Source organism: Piliocolobus tephrosceles, chromosome 4, assembly GCF_002776525.5.
Source record: "Piliocolobus tephrosceles isolate RC106 chromosome 4, ASM277652v3, whole genome shotgun sequence".
In the NCBI taxonomy this organism is placed as follows: Eukaryota; Metazoa; Chordata; class Mammalia; order Primates; family Cercopithecidae; genus Piliocolobus; species Piliocolobus tephrosceles.
In genome coordinates this window covers 115,042,103-115,051,948 of record NC_045437.1, presented here as the reverse complement: position 1 = coordinate 115,051,948, position 9,846 = coordinate 115,042,103, and the positions used below count along the sequence as shown (strand labels likewise).

At 42.4% G+C, this 9,846-nt stretch overlaps 1 protein-coding gene across 1 annotated transcript in view; it reads right to left on the bottom strand.

The window, feature by feature from the left end:
* DRD1 (dopamine receptor D1) overlaps window positions 1-9,846 on the bottom strand; it is a 202,197-nt gene that overhangs the window by 150,460 nt on the left and 41,891 nt on the right. The window lies entirely within an intron of this gene.

The window sequence follows — 9,846 nt, the reverse complement described above, 5'->3', positions numbered from 1 at the left end:
AGGAAGGAAGGAAGGAAGGAAGGAAGGAAGGAAGGAAGGAAGGAAGGAAGGAAGGAAGGAAGGAAGGAAGGAAAGTAAGTCTGCCCAACAGGCAGAATTTTAGCTACTTAAAGCTTCTCTGCTTTATATACCCGGCAAAATTTTACCACGTATCAGCAGACTATTGATAAGCTAGAGGCTTGCAGTTATAAGACCCCAAACTACTATGACCCTTTAGAGTTCTGTGACACAGAGACTCCATGCTATGCTGCTGAGTGACATCACCTATACATGTAAACCAGTCCTGTTATCTTTCTCCCCTGAGAGCTCCCTGCCCTCCTCCCCTTCTGAGTATGGGACCTGTGCGCTGCACCATAGCTTCTGGAAAGACTCCTGCTATGAGGGAACTTCCCCTTTCACTCAACCTTGTCCAAGTGCCACCTGACAAACACTTGTGTGTTGCTGCTTCTTGTGGTCATATTATATTCCTTGATCAGCCCCAAATCCCTCAAACCCCAACACAAATACACATGAAAAGATGTTCTATATCACTAGCCATTTAGGGAAATGCAAATTAAAACCATGATGAGATATCACTATACACCTATTAGAACAGCTAACATAACAAATATTAACAATACCAAATGCTGGTGAAGATGTAGAGAAACTAGCTATCTCATGTATTGCTGGTGGCAATGTAAAATGTGCAGCCATGCTGCAAAATGGTTTGTCAATTTCTTTAGAAACTAAACACACACTTACCATTCAACCCAGCAATTGCGTTCCTGGGCATTTATCCCAGATAAATAAAGCATATGTCCACACAAAAGCCTGTATGTGATTGCTCATAGCAACTTCATTGGTAATAGCCCAAATTGGAAATAACAAAACATGTAGGTAAATGGCTAAACAAACTGTGGTGCATTCATACCATGGAAAACTACTCAACAGTAAAAAGGAATGAATTATTGACACATGTACCAACTTGGGTACATCTCAAGGGTATTATACTGACTGATACAAGTCAATCTCAAAGGACAAACACTGTATGATTTCATTCAAATAACATTCTCAAATAAAATTATGGAGATAGAGAATAAATTAGTTGTTGCCAGGGGAGAAAGGGATGGGCGTGAGTAAAAAGGGTAGCACAGAGGAGATGCTTTATGGTGATGAAAGTGTTCTATATCTTGATTGTTGTCATAGCTACACAAATACACAGGACATAGAACTAAACACACGCACTGTGCCCTGGTCAAATTCATGGCTTTGCTAATGCATTATTGTTGTATAAGATATGAAGAGAGTTCATTTAAACTGGCACAGAAGAATTTTTCCTAAGCCTCTCCACTTAGCCAACTCCATTCTCTCTGTGAAGCAGGTGGACAGATACCCACTGGGTCATTATCGCTCCACACGGGGGGCTGCTCCCCTGTGCTCTGCGTCCTGATGCTTTCACCAGCTGAGCTGTCTGCTTACCAGGAGTGAGTTGTATTTGTTCTCAAGCCTCCTAATGCCTCTTGAGCCATTTTTTAAAATTGTGTGATTAAAATAAACATTATAGAAACCAATTACATAAGAATAGGATAAATAAGAGAGTTACTGTTTCAATGAAAACTAAATTAAAGGCTTTGGCAAGGCTCAAAGAAAGCAAGTCACTCATGCAAAATTAGGGACGTGGAGTTAAGTGTGGGCGAGCAAACGGATTTGAAGGGGGTAGGAATCTTAAACATCCAGAGGGATGCCACATTCAGATGGTTTCACAAGGATCTCTAAGGCATTGCAGAATCCTTTTGCAGAATCCTAGATGGGAAATTTTGGATAATGCACCGTGGATCATGCTTGTGCAGGAAAGACAACACACAACTCCAAACAGAGGACACACCCCAAGACATTGGCCCTGCATCAATAGATGAGCAGTATACAGATTTAGATACAGACATAGGCAAAATAAAATGCTTAAGGTATGTTTGTGTAATTCTTGATTCCCTCATTTTAACTGACTACCTCTTTCAAATATTCCTAATAGGATTGTTTCTGTACTCTCTTGTTCAATAATGTACATCAAGAGCCACCCCCAAAATTCTATCCTCCGACCTAGTCATTCCACTTTGGAAAATTTCATCTAAGAAAATAATTCCAAAATCTAGAAAGAGCTACATGTGCAAGGATGGAGTGTTTATACAGTGCAACCTTGGTTCACTGGTCACCTACTACCAATGCCCTTATTTTCTTTGAGGAGTTTATGCCCCTGCCCCCACCACGTACCGTTTTGGTCCTGCTGTGAATCTAGGCATTCAGACTTCACTGCTCCTAGGGCTAAGTACAAGCCCCAGGCTAGTTCCATCACCTTCTCTCTAGGGACTTTGTGTCCGGATCTGACAAGGACAGGAAACCATAGCCAGCATGTATTCACGCTAACAGCAGAGCCATCACCCCACTGTCAAGCACCTCCTGACGCTCAGACCCTCAGAACCTCCCCAAATCCTGGTCTTTCTATTCACCTGGTTCCTCAACCCCTTTGCAAACTCTGTGAGTTCGTGGGTATCCTTCAAGCAAATTCCTTTCCTGCCTAAGCTATCCAGAGTTGTTTTCTGTTACTTGCCAACAAAGAACCCTAACTGACTCAATTTATGAAAGTAGAAGAAAATAGAAACCACCTAAATGTCAAAGAATTGGAAGACAGCAAAGCAAATTATCATTTATCTCCTCAAAGAAATATTATGCTGTCATTAAAAATTATAGTTATTAAGATATATAATAAAATAGAAAAATGTCTACAATATAATATCTATGGGGGAAAAGGGTACAAAATTTGATATGCAATATGATTACAACCATGTAAAAAGATGCATAGAAGAATTTCAAACTAATAATCATGTTGAGATTATGTGGCTTTGTTCTCTTTTATATTTAAAATTTTTTCTGATTAAATTTTTTTTCAAATAGAGAAGCTAATTTTTTGTTTGTGGGTATTTTAAATAGGAAAATGAAACCAGGAGCAATACTTCAGTCCTTTTTTGTTTTCAGTCTGTCTTCATAATGGGGCATGAGTCCTCCCAGTGAGTTATTTCTTGCCTGTTCATTACCCATTACCATACAATAGATCATTACAGCTCAAATTATTGAGTGCCTAGGAGATGCTAGGCACAGTGCTAGAACTTTCCATCATCTTAGGTCTTCACAACAATCCTGTGAGGTCAATACTATTACTCCCAATTTTCAGAGAAGGGAATTAAGCCAAGAGTTTTAAGTCACAGCTGAAGGCCACGTGGTAAGTGATGAAGACTGAATTCAAAGGACACGATATGTTATATATTGTGTGTTCTGTTGCACAATTTTATTTATGTATGTAAAAAGACATTAAAGTTGAATTTTCATTCAGACATGAAGATATAATAGACATGACATTTCCAAAGGAGAAACCACTGCAGATGTTTAAAGGAAATTCTTGAGAACCATTTCCAGAATATAAAAAGGTCAAAAAATGGAGAAGTGAGAATTTCGTGAGTTGGCTCATTATAGAGAGAGCTGTGCTGGAAGTCCCATCCTCTCACCCACTTAATTAAAGGGGTCCTTTCCCAGGACTACTCAACTCAGACATGACCCCCACCCAGTAAGGGGGTTCTTCTGCAAGGCTACTTAAATGGGAGCCTGACCCCCACACTGGGAGTGCCACACATGGGCTGGAGTTTGACTACCACCAGGGAAATGAAGGTGTGATGCGCTGGCAATGGCACTGCCACACTTCCAGGCTATCAAGGCCAAGGACGCCTGAGTGCTTCCTAGGGACCAAATGAGGTCATGTAGGAGAGAAGGCCTGAGTGGGCTTGCCATGGAGCCTGTCAGACCCCATCTCTATCAGGGCAGCTGAGAGAGACCAAGATACCCCAGCAGCAGATGACTGGATTGAACTACAGGTTGGAGAAAGGAGTGGAAACTAACCACCCAAAATAAAGGTGGGTCAAAGGACCTACAGGTAGAGGAGCCCATCAGGGAACTTCCAAAAAGTACACAAAAGCAGCCCACAAGCGAAGGAGCATCCATAGGCACCTGCCTCACCAAGGAATCCATGTTTCACACAGAGGCCAGAAACAAATTAAGAAAGACCCTTCTCTTCTCCCCTTCTCACCCAGAGGGGGCAGCAAGCTGGGGGGACTGGGGACAAGAAAAGGACAAAGTGGAGGAGAGCGAAGATTCTAGGAGAGGCTCCTTCCCCACAGCCAGCTTCCGGATTGCATCAGGCAGAAAAGATTTAAAGCCAAATCAGTTCAGAACTTGGATTAGCATATTGCACTAAGCTTTCTAGTTAATGCATTAAAACTATATTTCCAACTTGAAGTGACTGTTGAACTATCTCAAACTTTAGAGTGAGGAGAAAAGCCATGGTACCTGCTAGGACTTTTATGCAGAGACAGGGGAAATAACTCCCACTGGTGAAAATTTTAAAGGGGCGGCAGAATTATTTTAAGCCATGTTTTAATACAGCATGAGCCGCCTTTGCTCAACACCTTTGTTTTACCCGTGGATGTCCTCTGACCCCCAGGGCCACATGAGCTCTAGGACAGGGCCTTCATTTTGTCACCACTATATTCCCAACACCCAGTGCAATGCCTGGCACAGAGTCAGAGCTGGGCAAATGCTCTCTCCATCAATCATGCTACCCAAAGAAGTGGTAAATGAGCCAAGAAGACCATAATGTTTCTATCTAATACCATCAATAATTTACTTGAATCTCTTCCATCATGTGAAGTAATTGGGGAATAACTTATCTGCTTCCTTTATTTACAGATTCCGGCAGTGATCTCTGTAGGTTTCCAAAATGACATTGGATGAGATTGTTTCAGGTCAATATATTTTTTCCAAATAGTATTTTGCTTCTGTGTAAAATAATTTGGGGGCTAGCACAGTGGCTCACACCTGTAATCCCAGCATTTTGAGGGTCTGAGGTGGGGGAATCACTTGAACCCAAAAGTTTAAAACCAGCCTGGGCAACATAGGAAGACCTCATCTCTAGAAAAATTAATTAATTAATTAATTTATTTATTTATTTATTTCAGGAGGACTCCAAACTAAATATTTTGTATTATCTTCTCTGACATTTTTAGGGGGTATACAAGTCAGGTTCTCCAGAGAAACAGAACATGTATTTATAGAGAGATTTTAAAATATGGTTTATGATATTGTGGAGGCTGGAAAGTCTGAAATCTATAGGGCAGGCCAGCAGGCTGCAGACTTAGGTGAGAGTTAATCCTGCGATATGGAGTCTGAATTCCACAAAGCAGCAATCTGGAAACCCTTGCCCTCTTATGGACAATTTCATCTTCCTCCAGAAAATCTGTCTTTTTCTCATAAGGCCTTCAACTGGTTGGATGAAGCCCGCCTACATTACAGAGGCTAATTGGCTTCACTCGAAGTCCACTGATTTAAACGTTAATCACATCTAAAAAATACCTCCGCAACAACACTTAGGCTGGCATTTCACCAAATTACTGGGCACCACAGCCCAGCTATGTTGACACATAAAATTAACCATCACAGGCCAGGCGCGGTGGCTTGTGCCTGTAACCCCAGCACTTTGAGAGGCTAAGGCGGACAGATCATGAGGTCAGGGGATCAAGACCATCCTGGCCAACATGGTGAAACCCCTTCTCTACTACAAATACAAAAATTAGCTGGGCATGGAGGCACATGCCTATAGTCCCAGCTACTCAGGAGGCTGAGGTAGGAGAATCACTTGAACCCGGGAGGCAGAGGTTGCAGTGAGCTGAGATCGCACCATTGCACTCCAGCCTGGCAACAGAGTAAGACTCCATCTCAAAAAAAAAAAAAAAATTAACCATCACAGCAGGGAAAGACTCACCTCATATTCAACAATATATGACATTACAGGGGAAAACTTGCCTCTCCTCAGCACTGCTGGACTAGGGGAAGTTAAAAGGCTTTTAAACATATTGTTCCACATGAGCTGAAGATGTTTCCTCCCACCCCCACCCCCTTTTTTTTTTTTTTTGAGATGGAGTCTTGCTCTGTCACCCAGGATGGAGTACAATAGCACGATCTTGGCTCACTGCAACCTTCACCTTCCTGGTTCAAGCGATTCCCCTGCCTCAGCCTCCCAAGTAGCTGGGACTACAGGCACATGCCACCACACCTGGCTAATTTTTGTATTTTTAGTAGAGACAAGGTTTCACTGTGTTAGCCAGGATGGTCTCAATCTCCTGACTTCATGATCTGCCCACCTTGACCCCCCAAAGTGCTGGGATTATAGGCATGAGCCACCGTGCCTGGCTGAGTCAGAGTTTTAATACAAGCCCTCCCCTTGCCACCTGTGACCCTGACCCCCTCCATTTCTTTGTCTGTAAATCCAGGAGAACACTTTCTACTTCCAGGGTGGTGATGAGAATTAAATATCATAGCATCCACAGATCCATACAGGAATGCTTAATAAGTATAAAATGTCTTCTTTTTTCTCCTTATTTTATCCAGACTTCCTCATCTACTATGAAGGTAAAATATTTGAGGAGGGGGAGTTTAATAACTGAATATCCATGATCCTTTTAAAATCTCATAGATGTGTACATTTCAGGTAAGTAAAGAAAAAAGAAAGTAGGGTGACTATGAAAGAGCTAATAGCTACTAGATATGAATTTTAAATGAAGTTTAATTTTAGAACAATTTTTGGAACATATTCTTAGCTTTCATCACTCAACAAATATTTGTGAGGCATCTATGTGTCAGACATACATTCTCAGGCTGGGCTTTTGGTGAATTTGCACCGTTAGGGGTGGATATTCTCAAAATCCAATGTTGCAAGAGAGCATCATCTTGACAATGAAGAGCTGTTAAAGCGTATCCTTCAGTCTCTCTGTAGCTGAGGCAGTGGACCAGGGAAAGTCGTTGTCAGGGGCCACCTGGTAACTGCTATAGTCACTGTAGGCTCCAGATGCACTGGTGGGCTTGCCTGGTTTCAGCCACATGGTGCAGTATGCAAGCTGTTTCCACTTGAATGGATTTCTCTTCTTTTCTTCCTCATCCTTCAGATAGTCTTCCATCCCTCTTGTTCAGATAGATAGCCTTCCATCCCCTTTCTCCACTATCACCCCAGTCTAGTTGAGACACCCCCCTTCCTCACCCCACCTCCATCACAGCACCCCTCACGTTGGAAAGTACTTGCTGATTTCCCTGTGTTGCCACGTTGGAGAAAGGGCTCCTTGTGATCAGAACAAGTTTACTTACCTGGCTATTACAATTCTGGGGCCTAATATTCATATATGTTAACCTATAAATACATATATAATTTGGTTCATACATGAGAATATATATTATAATACATTTGTATAGCAGTTATAGAGAACATACATTTTGATTAAATAATTTTGCAAAATTATTTTAGTTTCAATTTTATAGCTTCAACATTGTAATTCATTGGACAAAGAACCACATTTTTTTTTCTTTTTGAAGAAACTGAAATAGAGAGAGAGAATGCCATTCCATTTCCTCATTAGTCACAACTAATAAATGGACAGAAACCCAGTAAAACCAAGGTGACAGGATTTTTTGGTTCTGGTTATTTGGAAATGCAGGGAGTATCTTAGCCTCAGGAATAACTGGATCATGGCGGCTCTCTCCACTTCTCAGCTCTGTTTTCCTCTAGGCTGACTTATTTAGATTCAGGTTTATGTCACTGATGCTTCAGGAAGCTCCAATGTACAAAAGAGAAGTTTTCCAACAGCTGCAACAAAAGTCCCAGAACTGAGTCCCCGTGATCTGTCTTGGGTCATGTCTCCATCCATGATCCTCTGTCACTATAGACAGAGGCTGACCAGACAGGCCTGGGCTCAGCCCTGGAGTTTGAGACAGCATCGGAGCCACCCAAACACCCTGGATGAGTGCTAGAGAGTAACAGCTCTCCAAAAGCACACACCATGCTGTCACCAGAGCAGGGAATGGTCGCTGGGCAGCAGAATAACATGTGATAAAGCAAAGTGGTGATAGAGCCAAGAGTGGAATTGATGACTTTCTGTGAGACAGAATTTCAAAGCACTTGAGGTGGTGGAGGAAAGAGGCCAGGTTTCCAGCCTGAGCTTGGTCAGGAGCAGTGAGAATTGAAGGAAGAGAGGGAGTCGGACGATAACCGGGGGGACCTGGTGGGGACAGAGCAGTGGTCAGGCTATGACCAGTAGGGTGGTAGGACAGAGAGGGAGGCAAGCAAGATGGCCAATTGCCACCCAGATGGGACCAGTGGCATGAAGACCAGCCTTTGAGTGTGACTCTCGTGCATGAGGCACTACCCTAAAAGCCAATTCATTTCCTTCTTACTTCATTAAAATCCTGGAATCCCATTCCCTAGATTAAGGAAACTTCCTTATTCTCTTTGTTCATTCTAAAAGAGCCTGGTCTATAGAATCTGTATCCTAACAGTCAACTAGTATTATTTTATTACTATGATTAACCTCCTGATTGAGTAAAAAGAACAGAGAATTTGCAATCCATCAGATCTTGTCAAATCCCTGCCCCACCGCTTGGCAATTGTGTGAACCTGAGCAGGTCACTTCCCTCTCTGAGCCTCAGGATTTTTGTAATGCATGTCAGCCGCTGGCCAAGAACTTGAATACAGCAAACATTCAACTCCTGTTAGCAGCTATGAATGTAATTTTTGGTGCTGTAAAGTTTTATAGGTCTAAGAAAGCCCAGTAACAAGTTCTTCATAGCAAAGTCATAATTAAATCCAGCTGGACAGGCCCCAGATGAGTCTGCAACACATGGAATTTTTCATTATGAAGCAAACACTTCCCCTTTCTGAGGATCATCATTAAACCAAGGATTTTTTTCCTCACTGCCATAGACTCTGCTCAAGATTCCCAAAGGAGAGCAGTACTTAGAGAATTCATTTTTAGTCATCTGAACCTCATAAGAAAAAGCTCTTATTCAAATATGGCATAACAGAAATGAGGGCAGGAGCAGAGGGAAACGTAGTGTTGCTGGATTTAAACTTGAACTGTGGACTCTGCTTTTAGAATAAAACTCCGTGGCTTTCTGGTTCTCACACTGTGCAGGTGCACCTTCTACCAATGAGCTTGCACTGCATTCACTGCTCATCCATTCAGCTATGCCTCTTTCAACACTTACTGACTTGTGTTCACCAGGCTCTGGGCTGAGCTCCAGAGAGAGTTCAGTAAGACCCATCTTTTTTTTTTTTTTTTTTTTTTTAAATAGAGATAGGCTCTCACTGTGTTGCCCAGGCTGGTCTCAAACTCTTAGACTCAAGCAATTCTCCTACCTTGGCCTCCCGAAGTAGGGGGATTATAGGTGTGAGCCACCACACCTGGCCTAAGACCCGTCCTTTGACATAAGTAGCTCATAATTTACAGCCGGGGTTCACAAACTGTTTCAACGAAAGCCTATATGGTAAATATTTTAGGCTTTACAGGTAATAACATTTCTGTTGTCACTATTCGAGGAGGTCATTGAATAGTTGGGGATATATATTTTGAAGCCTTTGAAACCTATTGGAGGAAAGGAGCAATGGAGGATGCCTCCTTGATGTCTGGCCCAAGCAACTGGATGGTGCCTGCTGAGGCTGCCCCAAGGCAGAAGCTCATCGCGTCAGTGCTTCTCAGCCTTTTAAAAACATTATCAACCCCCACTAGGAGCCTTTGCAGACATTATTTTCTTAATTGTGCACCCATACAATCATAATACCACAGATGTGATATATCTTTTTATGCACCAACGCCTGTCTGTGCTTTATACATAAAAAACAGGAGAGGGGCTTTTGCCCTCCCCTGCCTAAGAACCAATATTTGCTCCCTTGGGAATGCTGTCACCCCACTGAGAATGCATGGTCTAGCTCCAGGAGAAGTG